The sequence below is a fragment of the Canis lupus genome, chromosome 37 (assembly GCF_048164855.1).
Source record: "Canis lupus baileyi chromosome 37, mCanLup2.hap1, whole genome shotgun sequence".
Classification (NCBI taxonomy): Eukaryota; Metazoa; Chordata; class Mammalia; order Carnivora; family Canidae; genus Canis; species Canis lupus.
In genome coordinates this window covers 10684526-10704731 of record NC_132874.1, presented here as the reverse complement: position 1 = coordinate 10704731, position 20206 = coordinate 10684526, and the positions used below count along the sequence as shown (strand labels likewise).

At 42.0% G+C, this 20206-nt stretch overlaps 1 protein-coding gene and 1 long non-coding RNA gene across 12 annotated transcripts in view; one reads left to right on the top strand and one right to left on the bottom strand.

Moving 5' to 3' along the window:
* ATXN1 (ataxin 1) overlaps positions 1–20206 on the bottom strand; it is a 413109-nt gene that overhangs the window by 382059 nt on the left and 10844 nt on the right. The gene's annotated exons all lie outside the window — the stretch shown is intronic.
* On the top strand, positions 6896–14456 carry LOC140626450 (uncharacterized). The gene is made up of 2 exons (XR_012025596.1): positions 6896–7362; positions 8990–14456. It is a non-coding gene; the product is annotated as an uncharacterized lncRNA (long non-coding RNA).

The window sequence follows — 20206 nt, the reverse complement described above, 5'->3', positions numbered from 1 at the left end:
GAAAGAAAGAAAGAAAGAAAGAAAGAAAGAAAGAAAGAAAGAAAGAAAAGAAGGAAAGAAAGAAAGAAACTAACTTACAGGCAAAGTCTGAGACCTGGGGAGACACCAGGATTTGCCCACACTCTCTGCAACCCCCAGGCCGCCTTCCACCAGCCCTACTTTGCCCACCTCCTGTACCCTCAGTATCTTGCCCGAAATGCTACACAAACAAATTAGAAGACTCCAAAGGAAAACAATAATCTAATAATTGCCGGTAAAGCATCGACAGCATTCACCAGGTGCCATACACTGCATATACGGATTTATGTAATCCCTGCCTGGATTCCAATCCATTTCCCAGATGAAAAAAAAAAACAGGGGCACAGAGGAGGTGAGCAGGCCAAGCTAGTAAACGGCAGGGCTTGTATTCGAACCACAGGAAGATGGCAAAATTCTGGCAGACCCAACTACCACTGACCACAGGGCATAAGCCCCCCCCAACAGGTCTGGAGAGCAGCTTCAGAATAGCTTGGCATCCCAGTCCCCACCACCCAGCTCCTGTTCCTTCTAGTCCTCTGACAATTCAGTACTAATTGCTAAGGACTCTGAAGGCTGCTGTCACCTCTCCTGGGCCACTTCCAGAAGTCAGGAAGAGCTGATCCAAATGGACGGCTCCTCAGGCACCTCTGACAATCCAAACATGGTGCACATCCGGGACACCCAGAGAGACAAGCCCGTCCACAGAGTGATGGCTGCCATCTGGCAACTCAGAATGGATTTTAAAAACATCCTCCCTCGCTGTACAAAGTATCTGGTCACAGGGTTTGTTATCAGCAGAACCAGGATTAAAAGTTGTGACCTCTGTCTCTTCCCTCTCTCTCACCCTTATTCTTCCAAGGTGTGTATTTATATTTTTTTGCAGAGCAGCCAAAGGAAAACATAAAAGGAACTTTCCTGTGGGGTTAGCAGTAAATGAAAAACGGCTGGACAGAGAGAAGCAAAGAGAAAATGAGTCACGGGGCCGTGTTAAATCTATAAGCTTGCTCTGAAATGTCTTCTCCTTTACCCTGGGAGCTGTGGGCCCTATATTTACTCACCCCAAAACACCATCTCAGACTCCGGAGTCAGGCTCCTAGGAACGTTGGAAGCTCCTAATTTTGCCTTCAAGTTTTAAGCACTTTAATTTCTAGGGCCTAAGTCCTTACAACAACATCACTTAAACGAAGCAGTAACTACAATGGCCTGGCCAGAGAGATGTGGTTTAGCACTGTTGTGCAATCTCACTACCTGATGCTGGGGACGCCTGTGAGCAGAGGGCACCTCTCTGCTACTCTCTGCTGAGATCCCACAGCCTCATGTGACCATGTGATGCTCTGGGTACCACTAGGCCAAAGAGCACCTCCTTTGGATTATCAATCGCCATGGTTACATTTTATTTTCTCCTCTGGATCTGGGCCCTTCCAAGACCAGGCAGGGAAAACAGGCCCTTTGAATATAAATCACATGGGACACCTAAGGACCGAGGGCCTCTAGCAGCACATTTGACACATACAGGGACTCCATCATTCGTGGACTACTTTTCTTCCTTTCTTACCCAGATGAAAAACCACTTAGATGATCTCAGGAGAGTAACAGACTAAAAAGAAATGAACTTTTAAAATGAAGAGTGACTGAGAATTTCTTTGAACAAATAAAATCAAATATCTGGGTGAGTAAATGAAATCTGTGACTGCTTGATTACTGTCTGAATTACAACGTGGTAAATAAAAATCCCCTTTACAGGTGGCACTTGCAGAAAAAGAGGTATGAACACAAAGCCTTCTGCCGGGAAAGGGTAAAATAATGTGTCTACCTATTTTTTAATTCTACAAAATACAGGAAGAGAATTATAAGGAACCCCCTACCTTCCTCAGGAGCTGTGTGTACCAAGACTTTTTATTAACAGCACCCTGCATGAGGCTTACATTCATGCCCACTTCTCTTTTCTAAAAAAAAATCTCCTCCACTTTCTCCTTTTGTTGTGAACATCAGTGACTGCCTCCCCCCTGGCTATGCACAACCACACATATCTTTCAGGAGCTAATTGAAGCATAGAGAAGTTAAACATGATGTATTCAAGGTCAAATCTCAAGTCAGTGGAAAAGCCATAAATACAGCCTCTCTGCTGCTGAGCGTTCTGGGTGCTGGGCCATACTGCCTGGTGAAGTTTTGACTTTGGATTGCTATTTTCAAAATGCCCTTCAGTGTTTAAAAGCAGCTCATGTTGACAAGATAGAAGGAAGAAGCTTTTACAAATTTCATTAACATTGCACAATCTCACATTCCTGGACCTATCACACATGCCAATTAGTGTTTTACATACACATTTAAAATTCCCTTGAAAACGCTGGATAACTGACTCAAAGACACACGAATGGGAGAGGTTTTAGGAGCCTACAATATACCCGATTTTTTTCCCATTAGATGCAGCTGAATCACAATGCATGGTAGGCATTCTGTGCAGGAAAGAAACATTGTGCATTTAGGAGCCACGCTACACTGTCTGAGACCCCTTTTTGAGATAAGACCCGCATAAGCAGAGCGCCTGGGAAGGGTGAGCAGTGGGCTCTGGAGTGCAAGATGCGTTCAGGGAGAAAACATCACAAGTACTGAGCTGCGCTGAGAAATGAGGGTGCCAAAGCTATCATAAAAAACATTCACAAGCATGTGCAGATTAAACAGATAACAAGGGAGTGTTCTTTTTTTTTTTTTTCTTTTTTATAAAAAGAAGGTCATTCCTCTTGCTTTTAGGACCCAGTGAAAGCAGCCTCGAGCATGATTCTGTGTCTTAAAATCAGGAGAAATCTAATCTCAGGGGGTTGTTTTATTTTGCTTTTTGCTACCATACTCGAAGGCTCCTTGATCGAACAAATGAGCTTTTTTTTCCCCCCTCAGTATCTCTCTATCATGAAAAGCTCATTTGCCATTTAATTTTTATCTAATCATGCTGGCTGGGTTTTGCCTGTCTCTCTCCCATCTACCCCCACCCCACCTACACTGGCATTCTCTGTGGTCAAAGAATCTGTTTCAGTATTAGTGTTCAATATAACAAATGTCAAGTAAACACTCTACACATTTCCTGTGCTATTTAAAGCATCTTAAGCAATTATTTGCTCTAAAGTATTAAACTGTAAATTTTCTTAGCTGGTGCCAATTCCTACAGTAATAGCTGTCACAGAACAGTACTTAGAACACTCAAATGCAGCTTTTAAATGAGCTACACTCTTAGGCTACATTTGCCAAGATTTTTCTAGTTTCCATATTTTTAAGGCATGTTTTTGAGACAATGTACAGAACTGCAACAAAGTGTCACATGTAGCTGTTTTACTTCATACTGAAGCTTATTAATAGGTACATACGTATCTTTCAACATAGATTTGTCTCTAAGCAAAATGATAAGAGACAGATTAGACACATACTCACACTTCAACCTCATTACTCTAAGTGCTTATTATTACAAGCCAAAAGCATGACCACTGAAAATATCACTACATAGGATAAAGCTCCAAGTCATATAGTTGGCTCATAAAAGGCTCCCCTAACAATAGTTCTATAAAGGGCGCATACTACATTTATACCTATACATGCAGGCAGCCCTAGAAAAAATATTAATACAATACATACATATATAAATGTGTATGTGCAAATAATTATATCCAGATATTCACACATGCCTTTAGAAGTATTTTTATGTTGGGCTAGATGTGATTCTCTTTCAATCTTTTTAAATTCATTACGTATTTTTGTGATTACCCAAGAGTAACTTAAAAGTAACATAATTCTAAAATCCTTAATAGCTAAGACTGCATTAAATTGCCACCTCCTCCTACAGAATTGCATAGTCCCTGGAAAAATTTTCATGCAACAGAGTACAATTTACAAACAAACAAAGAAACCCCTCCTTGCTTATTTTTTTTTAAGGTAGTTAATTGTTAGACTCTATTTTCCAACCGATGAAAGAATTATATTATTCCCACCAGGCCAGAACCCATTCTGATTTTTACATACTGTACCAGGTAGTACCACTTGCTGAAAGATTGCATTAAAGCATTAAAGGACAACAAGGTTAGATTATCTTAACATGTTCCACTCAATAGTTTTTGATTGTGTTATGAAGTGCCCTCACATTGGTTACCAAAAACGTCCTGCTATTTTAAGAGTCACACCATCAAGGAACCACATGTCTTTAAAGCTAATATTTGTGAATTATAACCCAAGAAGCATTTTAGAGATCTGCCAGGAGAGTCAGATTCAATCATCCCTTCTGGTGGTGAGGTGGTGTGTTTGGTATAGTCAGTCCCTCATAGCATACCTTGCTTAGGAAGAGATGTGTCACGTGGGTGCACCAAAGAAATGATCCGGTCAATAAGAACCCCCAATATGACACCCAGGTCTGGATATCCCAGCAGAGAACACTCCCTAACCTTTCCTGCAGGTCTAACTCCACTCCACTTGATCCTCCACAATGGCAAGAGAAAAAAGAAAGAAGAAGGGAGAGCAATGACATGGCAGGGAAGAGAGACAAGAGAAAGGAAGGAAGACAAAATAATCACCTGGCATGGGTTGGGTTCTTGCACACTTTTGTTAGAAATATTTTAAAATACCGTTTTTCTAGAGTGAATATTTTCTGAGGAGGGAGGGAAGGTGACAGGACGGGGGAGAGGCCTGTATGGAGCTCATCAAATTCATGGTAGTTTTCAAACTCAGGTAGAGAGTCACCTGAGCCTCACTGAAACCTTTTTTAATGATTTACCTTGGTATTGTGCCTCTGCTTTCATATATGCTCAATATTTATAAAAATGATTTTGTAAGTCCCACAACGACATGGGGTGGGGGGTGGGGGAGTAAAGAATTTAAAAAAAAGCAGTTAAGAGCATAAGGTCTGCAGTTTAAATGATGTGAGTTGAATCCCAGTCCTACCACTTATTAGTTCTATGACCTTGGGCAAGCTACTAACCCAGTTACCTTATCTGTAAACTGGAGATAATAGCCACCCATCCAGGTTTGCTATGAGGATTAAGTGATTAGCACAGTGACTAACACATCCTAAATCCTCAATATGCCAGGGAGCCATTATTATTATCCTTAAAAGAATCGGTTCTCTGCACGATGACCATCATAGAGGGTGTGCACTGTTTCTTTCATGTGTTTTCAATCATGATCTGGTAAATAAATATTTGTTCACTGAATGATTTACTTACTTGCTTATTTATTTATAATTCATTGATAGCAGCAATCAAATGTAAGTTTTTTTTTAAATTTGAATTCCATACACTTGTCTAGAAGATGCCCAAATGAAAGACAGAAACAAATTTAGCAGTCCCACAAGACATGTGTGAGCAACTTGAGTATCCAGGCTCTGTTTTGGAAGAATCGAATTAACAGTGTTAGCCGAATCAGAAAAGAAAAGACCAATCCAGCATTAACTTTAAAGTTTAAAAACATCAACCATTCACCTTTTATGTATATTTGGAATTCACAAAGTAAGTTAAGACCTAGTATCTTACAGTGACAAAGAATAACAATTAGCAAGATCCATTTATGATCTCTTTAAAAGCTGTCCCTTCCAAGTAATACTGAAAAGGAAATCAAAGATTAATTTGTTTGAAGCCACAGGCCACAACTTAACCAACTTTACTGAAGACATTCCTCCTTCCTTAATTTCAATTAACGTGAGCACGATCAAACCACAGCTGTCAATTCTATTATCACAGTATTAAGAATATGCCAAGGCTCTAAGTTTCTAGAAGCATAAAGAAATAGGTGACTTGGAGAAATATGTCTGTTTCCGAGCCAAAGGAATGACATTAAGACATTTCCTTTTCTTAACTTTTAGTAATTTCTTATCTCCCATTGGTGTATTTTTTTATGCATCAGTTCTTACTTAATACAAGTGGCTCTCCTGGGAGAAAAAAAAAAAATCAACCTAAAAATAAGAGTTTTCCAGGAATAAAAAGAGATAGTTGCAATAGAAAAATACCAGAGGGAAACAGTCTTTACATTACACAGCAATTAAAACTTTCTAAACACACACACAAAAAAATCTATTTTTTTAAGGCATATCATAGCTGTAGAACTGGCCAAAACTCAACATGTTTAATGAGATACAGATTAGTGGTGAGAACAAAGGAAAATCCAACTTCAAGGGTTAAATTACTCTCAAAATCAGTCACTCAAACGTCTGTACCTATGTCATAAAGTGTTTATGAGTTTGATGTATACTCTAGGCATAAATCCCCTTCCAGAGAACAGAAACTCTTAATCTGGCACATTCCAAAATGAAATAGATTCATGTACAGCACTGTACATATCTAAGAATAGCTCCTAAAAGTCCTTAGCAAAGATTCTTTGTAAGTAGAGAAATCAAAAGACAAGAATCAAAAGGCACAAAGATTTCAAAGTCAAAATGTAATGCTCTCCAATTTTCTGAGTCACGTGCTAAGAGAAAAACTTTAAAAAGGAAAATGAGACCATTCCCCCTTCACAGAAACCAGCAAATTAAAAAAAAAAAAAAATGAATGCACAAAACACCTGGATGTGCTTTCCTGCTTCTTGCCAGTGACATACATACATATTTATGTATATATGTATAGGACCTAACAAACAAATCTTCAGAGTGATGAATTACACACAGTCACACAGATACACTCTCACACACAAGAGAGCAAAGCTGATGCTATTTAAACATCATGAAATATTTTCCTAACTGTGCACAGATGGAAGTACAGACTTTTCTGCCAACTGCCTGGTTCAGAAACTTTGCTCTATTTTTAATTATTTGGTTCAGAGGACCCGTTTGTGATTAACTTCTGTGTTGGATGGCAAAGCAAGTCAAGTTCCTGACCCACAGCAAAGAACACTGAGAGAAGCTTAATTATTTTTAAACAGCTTGTGTAATATTGTAAACCGTGTGTAGGGACAATTAATTTGTCAAAGACCTGTTCATGGGTGCCGTAGCTGGAGGCTGCAGAGTGTGTGTTAGTAAAACAGAAAAATTCAGGAGGCATTTAAGGAAATGACACCGACATGAAGTTCCTGATGACAAAGAAATTTTCATCTTAGAGAAGTAACAATGGAATAAGAAACAGAGAGGAAGAAATTAATAGTGTTGCAAGGACTAATCTTATTAGCCCTGGAAGTTTCAGTTTTGACTACGAGGACAGTGAATGGAATGCCAAAGCTTTAAACACAGGAAATGAACTCAGATGCAAGGAGGAGGTGGTCAGGAAACTTCAACCATAGAATTCAAAATCATACACTAGAAGTGCTGAGCAAGATCAAATCCCAGAAGAGGAGGAGAAAGAGAAGCAGTGGTCTAGCAGGAAGAAAGTAATGAAAGCCGAGGTAAGAATGAGCAGGTTGGAATGGTTTTATATTTCTAAGAACTATGCATTAAAAAAAAAAAAAGCTGTTTCCTAATAGAAGATGAACCCAAATAGCAAATTAGTACAAACACAGAAAGGAAACAAAATATAAAGCATCCAGTTAAGAACCGTGAAGATAGAACGGGGTTCAAGCCTAAAAATCTTGTATTCTTGGAGAAGCCTTCTTTTGATCAATACCCCTACAACTAACTGTAAGACATTCTATATTTAAGTCTTTGATGTACTTGGGAAAACACCGGATTCTACAGAACTGTAGGCCACAGAGAGCCAAAATATTTCAGGAGTTAATAGTTATTGCTAAAAATTACATTTATAATGAGTCCAGGATCAATGCCAGACTGGTCTGGGAATTGAAAAAACAAAACAAAACACCAAGCACTTAATTTCTCTTTGAGAAGGTGTAGAAATAGGGAATTTTTTTTTTAAAAAGGAGCATCCTTAGCAGGAATGGGGGTCCTAATTCAGCTTCTTAAACCATTAACACTGGCCACTAGCTTTCAGCTGGGTTGGATGACACAGAAAGACCCTCAGAAGAACACATCCGCAGTTGTGAGGAATTGGGACATTTCAATAATTAAAAATAATTCATCTCAAGGAGAAGAAAAAAAGGTGATCTGTTCTAGAAAGTCCAAAATAAACTTCTATTAATATGTATTCATATTCTTCTTCTCCTATGCAAAGTATATGTATGGGTATATGTGTTGGCAAGCAACGAGAATTTTTTTCAAAAAACAATTTTTTAAAAAGAGTACATCTATGACTGAATTATTTATAGTTGCAAATGGTTTCATAATATCAACCCAGTATTATTACAGGCCATGGCTTAGAAATGTTTTATCTCACTCAGAAATATTTCTGTTTGCCGTAACAATAGCCACTGTGCTGAGATGGGATTTGACCTGTGTCTTTGTCCATAAAACAATCCTATAAAATATGTAAACATGAACTCAATTTTCTTTAAGTCAAGAAAAGCAAAAATATGGTTGTCAGAACAAGAACAGCTTTCTGTGGGATATTCTAGTTAAATGAAAGCTATTCAACTTGAATCAATTGCTGTATCCATTCTCCAATACACAGCAGATTCATATTTCAGAAGGTTTTTGACAGAGAACAAAATGTTACTGAACTATCTCTTCCATTCCTTTTGTCCTACAGAACATTCCACGGGCTGAACTCCCAACAAGGGGCATATACTTGTCAGCTTCTGTGTGCACTGGTTCTATTCTCGTTTGTCTTTGTTGCAAATTTTCAGTTTTGACCCTTTCCTGGCAAAACAGTAATATACACCTTTGGGTTGTGTTACAATTTAAAAAAAATTTTTAAACTTACATTTTTATTCTGTACCATCTTTAAGTGCCTCTAACTCATTAAAACAGGCCCTGCTATTTAAACCCATGATAGAACCTTTCTTTCTATCTGCTTCTGTAAACACTAGAAATCCAGGGAGAAAATTCTCCCAATCCAACAATCCACACATTTCTACACAAAACCAATCACTCGAGTATTTAAAAGCTAGAGAGACAGACTAGAGCTAGCACGAACACGTCGGTGAAAGATGAATTTATCCTCCGCTGCCTCAATTCCAGGTCATCCCAGGACTGTGCCTGTGGGGAAACGCCAAGATGGAAAGAATGGATTGGTGCCTGTTTCTGAGCATTATCTGTGTCAAGACTCAACGAGAGCGACAAAAGGTGTGTGGCTGCAAGGTGATCAGGAAAAGCATTCAACATTGTCCTAGGCATTTAATGACTAAGCCTGAGCCAGCTCAAAACCAGTCGGAAACAGATTTCAGACAATGGAAGAGCTAAAACACTGGTTCTCAGGGATGATGTCCGAGAGGAGGTCTCTGGAGCTGGGTGTCATCCTTTAGGGTGGCCCAGAATAAAATGGTGACGCATTATGCCTCCTGGCGAGCTCATAGCTACTTTGAACGGCAAAGACACCAAGTCCCGTGGACTTCCAACGAAGATCTTAAGGCAAGGAGAGATGTCCACCAGCACTCTCTGTGACCTGTTAGAGAGAAACATTCTTAGCTACTCCATCACCAAGCAAAACTCCCCCGCCAGGCTATATGGTCTTGACTCCTAGGAAAAAGCTGTAAAGAGATTGAGTGGGGGAAACGCCTAAAAGAGAGATGCCCTTTGTCATGACTGAAGAATTTCTAATGAGGATTCTGCATATAAAATCTAGCTTCAGTAAAGTCTCCAAGTGAATCAGATTCCAGGTATTTCTGAAGCCAACAGCATGGTCGTCAGCCACCAAATTACTTCTGCAAAGAAAGAAAAGGCTTCATCACAGTGATTATATACGCTCCTGACATCAAGAGATGGAAGGATGATTTTTACTGATTAACCTCTAGTTGTCATGGGGCAGTAGATACTTGTCATGGAAGTAACTCAACACCCTGTGCTGGTTTTGTCCAGCCCAGGAAGCATAAATCCGATTCATACACGGCTACATGAGCTTCCTCAACCCTCTCTGTGATGTCCAGCAGAGAGACAGCAGGCACCTGCAGTCTGGAAATGACCCGATCATAATGCCTTCCCGTCCATTCTCTGAGAAGATGGCATCAGATTTCAAGCTTCCACATATGAGAGAAGTTTGATTTCCTGATGTTTCTAGCCTTGCTGACACCGATGCATTAAGGGAAATCCAGCTCTAAAAGCTCAACTTTAAAGGTACAGGGACTGCAAAAGGAAAAACAGCATCCATTAAGCTTCGTAGGCACTATGCACACATCTCGCTAAATTTATGATGAAATATTTTAGGGTAACGAGGCTTGCGTGTATATCCAAGAGGCTGTACTATCGCACCTTCCCGGCTCTAGCTCAAGACTGCTCCGTCGAACCATATCAGCTAAGCCAAGTTATGTCTTTTCAGTCTACAGATTAAAAGACACAACTGCCTAATTCCTGGGGTGACAGCAAAGAGAGCCGAACTCCAAGTCAGAAAGCCAAAGTCACAGCACAGACCATGTAGGCTCTGGCCACTGGAACCCAGAACATTGGTCAACCTCTTACGTTCTGCTTCCTCCCCAGGAACGTGAGGAAGATACTCTCCAGACAAGAAGTCATTATGATTATCCAGGGAAACAATTTATCCGAAGCACCCCAAATTCTGTGATACACTATTATCAGCTGCAGCAGACCCATGACCCACTAGCCACTGCACATGGTCTAAGTGTGCTTTTTAAGGCTGTATTTACTAAGTCAAAGGATGAGGCTGCAAAACATCCCCAGAAAAAAAAGGATAGTTTTGGGACACCTGAGTGGCTCAGTGGATTAGAGTCTGCCTTTGGCTCAAGTCGTGATCCCGGGGTTCTGGGATCGAGTCTCCCATCAGGCTCCCTACAGGGAGCCTGTTTCTCCTTCTGCCTATGTCTCTGCCTCTCTCTGTGTGTCTCTCAGGAATAAATAAATAAAATCTTTAAAAAAAGAAAGAAAGAAAAGAAAAGGATAATTTTGACCAGTCCTACAAGAGAAACAAACAAACAAAAAAAAAAATAGGACTTATCAGCCCAGTGAAGTCTTTGAAGACCCTGCACATTTAAAATGGAAAAGTTCATAAAAAAATTTTTTTAAGGAAATCATTTCCTGAGACTTCAGGGCAAAGAGTAAAAAGTGTACTATTTAGAAACAGAAACCCTGAGATTAGTCAGTCCACCAAATGTTCTCTGCATAGCAGAATAGCAAACAGCTAGTGTTTGTTCATTTCCATAGATTAACAGCCCTCTCTCCAGGACCTGAAGATGAAATGAACTGGAGGGTTCTGTTTGGAGAAGCTTCCTCTACTGCTGGTAAGACCCACGTTTCAAAGTCGCATTCTAAAAGACTCCCTTATTTTAACATTGCTTCTTCCTCCCGTTGGCCTATTCTGATCTCTGGATGACGAAACTGGATCTAAAGCTTGCAGGGAGAGGAAAAAAAAAAGTCTCCCTTCCTTTTTATCGATTTACACAGAGTTTCTTTTTTTTTTTTTAAGATGTTATTTATGTATTCATGAGAGATGCATAGAGAGAGGCAGAGGGAGAAGCAGGCTCCCTACAGAGAACCCAGTGTGAGACTCGATCCCAGGACCCCGGGGATCGCGACCTGTGATCAACCACAGACGCTCAACCACTGAGCCACCCAGGTGTCCCTACACAGATTTCTTAAATAGTACTGTTCATCTGGAGAACACCAAGATGGGAAACAAAAAAAAAAATCACAACCTGTTCCTCCTGAAAAGTAGACAGAGGTACATAAGGTTACAGAGGCTTCATTAGAACAGGAAAGCCAAAATAAAACCGCAATATTTGGGCTTAGATGCCATCACCATATTTCCTTCAAACTCAAAAGAAAGCCAGGTTTTATGGAAGAAGATTTTTCTGAATAAATAACCAGAGCATCTTTTCTCTTGTCAATAAAATAATAAACTTGTCTTATGGTCCTATGACCTCTTATGAAAGAAAACAAAACAAAACAAAACAAAACTGCTAATCTTATGAAAAGTGTCAGATCAGGGCACCAGAAGCAGCAGAGGGAAACAATCTTTTCCCAGCTCCTTATATAAAAGCTGTCTCTTCTCCCCTCCCCCCCAAAAGAGCTGCAGCTTGAGGTCACACTTCACAATGGCCTACGTTCCAATGTCCAAGGATGCAAGAGAGAGGAGGTGGATGGCCACCTGGCCAGCCAACTCCAAGAGGCACAGAGATATCATGGGTGGACTGTCCTTCCACCCCATCATGGGTGGGTTACACAGAGGAGGGTGCATAGTTCCCCAATCCTTGTGGGGCTTTACCTCAATTGGACCAACCTTGCTTAGGACTCTGGAACTACTCTCTTCCAGATAAAATGATCTCCTTGGGGTAATTACTTCACCAGGAACTTTCACCCGAGTTGGAGACTGGGGTCCCAAGGGTGCTTAAAAGCTGGAGAATAGGGGTTAGGGAGGCAACTCCAAATTTGTTCGTTCATTCATTCATTCATTCAACATGCTAGCTGTGTTCCTACATAAGAATCTTATGTAATCGGGGCAGCCCTGGTGGCACAGGGGTTTAGCACCACCTGCAGCCCGGGGTGTGATCCTGGGGACCCCGGATCGAGTCCCACGTTGGGCTCCCTGCATGGAGCTTGCTTCTCCCTCTGCCTGTGTCTCAGCCTCTCTGTCTGCCTCTCTCTCTTTCCCCCTCCAAATAAATAAAAAATAAAAGAATCTTATGTAATCGAAACTCAGTAGGAATTTTTTCAATATCAAGAAAGACAGTTTTAGACATTAAAAAACAAAGCAATCTTTTCCTGCATTGAATTTCTATAATAATAGTGTTCTGTGGGTTATAAGTGTAGTACTATGAAATTTAAATATCCCTGAGCGAATCCAGCATTCTATTCCACACCGTCTTTGCTCTGGAAAAGTCATCTTTGGGCCTTTCTTCATTCTCTCTGTCTCCTTAGCACAGCCTTCTTACACATTTTTATCACCTTTATCACCCCTTGTTTCGACACACAAAGCCACTCAAACAAACTTCTTCCACCACTGTGGTCCACGAGGCCCCATTCTGGTTCCAGACCACAATGACGTAAATCATGATCTATCTAAATAGATGGAATCACATCCAATTTGTATCCGGAAAAAGTCACATTATAGGGGAAATGATTGTGTTCACTGCAGGCCTACTAGATGCCAAATGCCAAGAATGGGGGATGTCACTGAGCTAAGGAGAAGGATGACAAAGTGTTATGAAAGGAGGAGAGTAGAGGGTGCTGGGAGCCCAACAGGCAGCACATAACCTCGTTCCGGGGCTCCCTGGGGAAAAGACTCCGTTGAGATTTTAAGAATGAGGCAAAGTCAGCCAGAAAGATAGGAATAAGTAGGTAGGTGTCAAGGAAGACAGCAGCAAGATTCAAAGCTGGGACACGAGTTACTTCTAAGGAGGAAATGCTTCTGTGGGTGAAGTGAAGCGAGTAAGGGGCAGCAGATGAGGGAGAGGGCCAGAGAGATAAGCAAGGTCCCCCGGCCTGCTGTGTCAGGTTACAGATTCTGGACTTCATCCCCAGTACCATGAAAAACCAGGGCAGGAGTGAAGGAAAACAGATGCAAACAGATCTCGAGTCGGAAGAAACGTGCATTTGGGCTTCAGAGAGGAAAACGGGTTGGACCAGCACAAGAGGACATCCAGGGAGGCCATTTAGGGAATATATCACATCCCCATCCACCCCGCCCTGCTGAGCCACTGGCCCAAGTTCAGACTTTGAGACCAGATGTCCCCAAAGCTCAACACCTAGACAAGTGCTCACCACCTAGACAAGTGCTCACCACCATCTGCTCCAAGGGCTCTCTCCAGGGAAGAGTGGAAACAGGAAAGAAGCAGGGTAGCAGTGAGCCTCTCTGGTCTACTGTAAATGAAAACCAGACCCAAGGAGGCCCCTCCTCAGCATGGTGGCCTGTAGGCTAAATGAGCAAAAGGTGTGAAGACCGCAAGCTAGGATCTCTGAGAACAGCTCAATTTCGCCAGGCCTGAAACTCCTGACCGACTGCTCAGGCCCGAGGAAAGGAGGCTGCGGGTCCCATGGCAGGGCCCCCTAACAGGAACATGGAGCAGGAGAGGGTGGAAAACCCCAAATGTGGGGAGAGGAGACTAGGAAACTGGCCCAGATTGGCTCTCTCTCTCTCTCTGTCTCTGTCTCTCTCTGTGTGTCTCTCATGAATAAAAAAAGTATTTAAAATTAATTAATTAATTAATTAATTAATTAATTAATTAAAGTATCCAAAAAGGAACAAGTCCCACAGTCAATCAGGTTGGAGCAAGGCACATTCATTCATATAGCACTAGTAATAATCAAAATAGATACAAGCCTTTTATTTTTTCTTTTAAAGTTTTTATTTGGGATCCCTGGGTGGCGCAGCGGTTTAGCGCCTGCCTTTGGCCTAGGGCGTGATCCTGGAGACCCAGGATCGAATCCCACGTCGGGCTCCCGGTACATGGAGCCTGCTTCTCCCTCTGCCTATGTCTCTGCCTCTCTCTCTCTCTCTGTGTGACTATCATAAATAAATAAAAATTTAAAAAAAATAAAGTTTTTATTTATTTATTCATGAGGCATAGAGAGAGGCAGAGAAATAGGCAAGAGGGAGAAGCAGGCTCCCTATGGGGAGCCCGATGTGGGACTCGATCCCAGGACCCCAGGATCACGACCTGAGCTGAAGGCAGATGCTCAACCACTGAGCCACCCAGGTGTCCCATGGTACAAAACTTTTAGAAAACAATTTAGAGTTGCTCCCCCCACCATGGTAGTTTACCTAGGCCTTCTACTGTGACTGTATCCTAAGTAAATACTTAAGTGTACAAAGATATTCACTACTGCTTTATAACAGTAAATAAGTAGGGGCACCTGGGTAGCTCAGTCGGCTAAGCACCCAACTCTTGATTTTGGCTCAGGTCATGATCTCAGGGTCATGGGATGGAGAACAGCATTCACCTCTGCACTCAGTGGTGAGTCCGCCTGAGATTCTCTTCCTCTCCCTCTGCCCCTCACACTGCTCTCTCTCTCTCTCTCTCCCTCCCTCCAATAAATCTTAAAAAAAAAAAAAGTAAAAAAAATGTTTTAAACAATAAAAATTTAAAAATAACAGTAAATAACTAGAAACAACGAAAATTTCCAGATATTAACACAAAACTTAAATTAAGATAAAACAACTTGATAGAATACCTAATCCTTGCAAATGATAGTTGTAAAGTCTAGGTTACAAATGATAATTTTTATGCTAAATGGAAAAAAGCAAAACTGAAAAAAGTTATGTGTTAAATTACCAAGAACTAGAGGACAACTCATAGAGGTAAACATGATTTATGGACTGGGATGATGGGATTAAAGGGAACTTTTGCTTTTATTGGTTTTCGTTTACCGTTGTGATGTATAGGCAACAGATGTTTAAAATGTAGTATTTCTATCAATAACACAGTGGCAAATAGCCTCTTCTGCGTAGCAGATCAACCCTTCCTGCCTGGATCAGTGAAGGGTGCTTGGGCCTTCCCAAGGTACAAAGGCCCACCTGAGATTCAAACCCTGACCGGAAGGGGCTCCCAAGTACCTGCAAACATACAGCTCTTTGCTTTCATTTTTTCCCCCAGTTCTTTTTTTTTTTTTTTTTTTTTAAGATTTTATTTATTTATTCATAAGAGACAGGGAGAGAGAGAGAGAGAGGCAGAGACACAGGCAGAGGGAGAAGCAGGCTCCATGAAGGGAGCCCAACGTGGGACTCAATCCCAGGTCTCCAGGATCAGGCCCTGGGCCGAAGGTGGCGCTAAACCACTGAGCCACCCGGGCTGCCCCCAGTTCTTAAATTCTATGTCTTTTCCTTCTTTTTAAAATTATGTCTTGAGATCATACCATAAGCAATATATGTGGTAAATGCTCATTTGATCCTTCCAAAAATTCTGTAAGATAGAGGTTAGCATCATGCCCATTTTACAGATGACGACACTGAGGTTCACAGATTCAAGAAATATGGCCTAGGTCACACACCTAAGGGGCCAGAGTGAGAATTCAAATCTCAACCTCCCCATCTTCAAAGCCCTCACTTGCAACCGCCATGAGAACTGCTTCTTCCCTTCCCCTCTGCCTACAAAACAAATAAAACAATAGAACTTTCTTATTTGTCACCTCTTCTGTTTGCACAAGCTGCCTAAAGAAATTAGCCAAACTATAATCAATCAAGAGACATCACATGAACTGCTTATAAATTAACCCATAAGGTAAGGTAATGTTTCACACATTGATGGGAAAAGTTGAGGCAGAACAGAAAAGGAATTACCTCAAGAGTCCATCCTGGATGTGAAAGTAAAATCAAATGACATCCAAAGGATTTCTACTTGCAAATTAAAAGCAGAATTTGACCCTTGATGCTACTGCAGAAGGGCAGAGCTTTTGCAGTGTTCCTTGCAAAAACCAATTCCACAATTAGCTGAAAGATTCTTCCCAGTTATAACAAATCCACTCCAGAAATGGGAGTTGTTTGGGGCATGGTAGCAAAAATGGTAAAAAGGCACAGAAAAAGTATTATGCTAGGAAACTAATATAGATAGGGTGATAAATGATTGTAGGCATCGCTTGTGGCATACTCTATAAATAATGACATGGTAATAGCTAAAAATGTAAATTCTAATTAAATGCAAAACCTAACAAAGTCAAACAACAGCAAATGATGTTTGACAGACCAAAGGTCTTAGGGGAGCCAAGAAGAAAAATCACAAGAAAATCTGTTCATGGAACTGCACAGTGTTAGCAAAGAGGCCCAAGCCATCAGATCCTTCACCATCTTGTTCACTGTAGATGGGGAAACTGAGGCCCAGCAGGGTAGAATGAGCATCCCAAGTCAACTTGCAGCAGGTCAGGAAACACAAAGTCGGTTCCCAAACTCACGGTCACCTGCGAGTTCTCCCCACCACCACATTCACCCTGCCTCGCACTGGAAAGCTACTCTATTTTAAATCATATTTTTAAAAGAGCATTAAGCATTCTATAAATATTAAATTCCTTTTTAATAATTTTCAAATGCACAGGGGCACATTTTAAAAAGAGGCCTGGTTCGGATTTCTTTGGGAAAATTGCACACCGCTCAGTGTTTAACCTCGTATTGAGTGAAATATTAACAGGCCATATAATGGTTTCAGTGTTCCTTCAGTAAAGCTAAACAGAATTCGAAAAACATATCCCCCAGGCCTACAGTGGAGTTTCTGGAGCACACATTAAACTCCACGCTCTGCTCTACGAGCCCATCACTGTTAAGTAACTCATCAGAAAATAAAGAGGGAATTACCAAAGGGGAATTGCCAAGCAATTAGTTCTCTGAAGCAGATGACATACAAACTGCTGTAGGGAGGAGCTTCCCGGTTAGTCATATGTCAGAGGCAGAGCCTCCTAATCTGTAAATAAAAATGCATCACATATGATTACAGCTGGGATGTAGGCTGGGGCTGCCAGGCTAGTGCACAGATAGTAAATCCCAAGTCCTCATGTGTTCTGTGCGTCTATGAAGCGAGAGACGTTGCCTCTCAAGGCACTTTTTTTTTTTCTTCTTAAATCCTGTGATTTTCATTCAACCTAAGGAAGACAGACTGGTCGCCCCCAAAGCAGGCTAAGGGAAAAGCGATCTTTATCCTTTCTCTATCTGTCTGACGCCAGGAGGTTAAAGATTCATCCAGGGATCCAGAGGAGGAGAGAAAATGAGAGACGGGGGAGGGACAGGAGGGTACAGGCGACCCTGGCTTCCCCATGGCCATCGCGTCCAAAGCCCGTCCTTCTTTCGCGGCATGTTTTGTTCCTGGAGTGGGCATCCAGTGCCAGCCCACCACCTAACAAACCAGGGCGATGAATAGTTTGTATCTGCCAAATCTTGCAAGCTGAGCAATGACCCGGAGGAGCTCTTGGGGGAGTCAAAAGTTCATCATCTCATTGGGACTTTTGAAGCCGAACCTCATCAAGCTGGAGCCCAACTTAAGCCAATCCTTGGAAACACAGATAAGCAGAGTGCCACTGTCATCACTTTCTTCAATTAATAATTATTGAAAGTGTGTAGGACTCTCAGGGAGGCAGGAGGAAGAAGGAGAGGAAGGATGGTAACCCCTCGAGGACAGCCTGCATGAGACTGAGCAGACGGAGCAAGCTCCTAAATGGAACGCTCAGCGCCCACGAACCCCTCCCTGCTCTGGACCTGCCAGAGGATGTCGCATCTCTACTGTGATTCTGTAACTAATGACTCCTGGGCAGGCCCTGCCTTCTCGACTCAACTGTAGGCTTCTTACAGGCAGGGCTCAGGGCTTGACAGATAAGGCATGGCCCCGGTGAAGAGTACAGGGTGGGATCCAAGCATGACTTTCCCATTTAGCAGCTGATCAACCTGGGGCAGGTTGCTTCTCCTCTCTGTGCAGGATGGATAAGAACAGTGCCTACCTCCAAGGACTGCAGGAAGGATTAAATGAGTTAATGCACGTAAGTGTGAACGACTGACCATCTCCACAAATCCTTGAGGGCCTAGCTGGCATAATGCCTCTCACACGGGAGATGCTCAGTAAACATGTGCCGACAGAAGGATCTGCCCCTGGCTGTGTTTTCTCCATCCCTCTGGCTCCTGTCCTAACCTTGTCTCTTACAGTAGGCATGGAAGTTACTGCCTTGTTCTGAGCTAGTCTGGAGAATAAAGGCAACCCAGCTGAATAACTCGGGTCCAAAAACAAAAAAAAAAAAAAAAACTTAAATAATCCGCAGACTTTCTCTAATTATATTAAAACAGACTGCCCACCAACAGACATGTAACCAGATCATTCCCAGCCTTCCCTTTCACTTTGAGCCATGGAGTCTTAGAATCTTTTCCTCCCAGAGTCAAGGCTCACTAATTCTGTATTTCTTTATTTTCTATAAAGTATAAACAGAAAGCCAAAACGCTCAGAAAGCTGTGTCGTGTGTGTGTGTGTGTGTGTGTGTGTGTGGTGTAAGTGTGTCACATTTTTAAGAGTCCACATTAAGCCTCCAGGAAAGCCTTTAGAATTACCAAACATGCCCATATTAATGTGCTTTATCAAAGTACAGTAAATGAATTGCCACAAATGAACAACTGCTCCGGAGTCAAGTAGATGGCACAACGTGATTTACGCCTATCACACAAGATGAATAAATCGACGGTGGAAAAGATCAAACGAAATGCTGGAATTGTTGTTAATATGTACAGGGCTTCAGTGAAAATCTTAATAAAACTATTTAGATGAAAATAGAGGGATCATTTATTGAAATGAAAAGAGATACTGCATGCGCCGAATTTCAAAAGCAGCATTCATTTTCATACACACACATATTAGATTTAGCTAAAATTAGCCCAGGTTTATTTTCTTCTTTCTTTTCTTTCTTTCTTTCTTTCTTTTTTTTAAGGTCTTAAAGGAATAAAGGTTTCAACATGATTTCATTGAGCTGCAGTTCGGCGCTGAGCTTCCAGGGAGAAGACCCGGCTCCCCACCCAGCCGCTCTCCCAGCCTGGCACCACCTTCCCTGCCCCTCACTCTCCGAGGACCAAGCTGCACCTGCACCTATGCTCTGGCTCCTCTCCCGGCCTCTACCCTCCCCTCCACGTACTCCATGCCCGCTGATGTCAGTCCTGACATACAGGCATCCCCCACACACACCACCACCACCACCGCTGGCCTAGCACACTTTCTGCCAGGGCAGCCACAACCCAAAGCCCAATTCCAAAGACCGCTTTTATGCCAAAGACTCCACCAAATTCATCTCCAGACCTAAGCTCTTGGTAATCTTCTTCCCACCCCATGTACAAGTCAGATGCCCACCAGCACCTTGCTGCAGCCAGAGTGGCTTTGTGGGTTAGATCCCAGGCGCTCGCTTGCTGCGTCCCAGCCACTTCCTCGGTCCTCCCCGGGCTCCATCCATCTCTTCCCACAGAAATGCTAACCAGCCTTCAGAGCTGAACTCAGATGATCCCTCCTCCTCAGAGTCTTTCCTCACCATCCCACTCAGCGTCATTCTGAATTCCTTCAGTGTCAGAATTTACCCCAGTAAGGACAACCCACCCCATTCTGCTTTGTATTAGTTCTTCCCGGGCATTTCTTCTTGCCCCTACCTGACCACGAAAAATGCAACCTCCTTCTGGGAGCTCTTACTCACTTTCATTCCCACAGCCGTGTAGTAGTTTAAAAAAGACACGGTGAATAAATGAATGAATCATTTCTTTACACAGATCGTGCCTTTGAACAAGCTAGGTCATAACTTTGCTACAGCCATTTCCTATTTACGAAATAAGTAGAAGCAGAAAGACTTGTA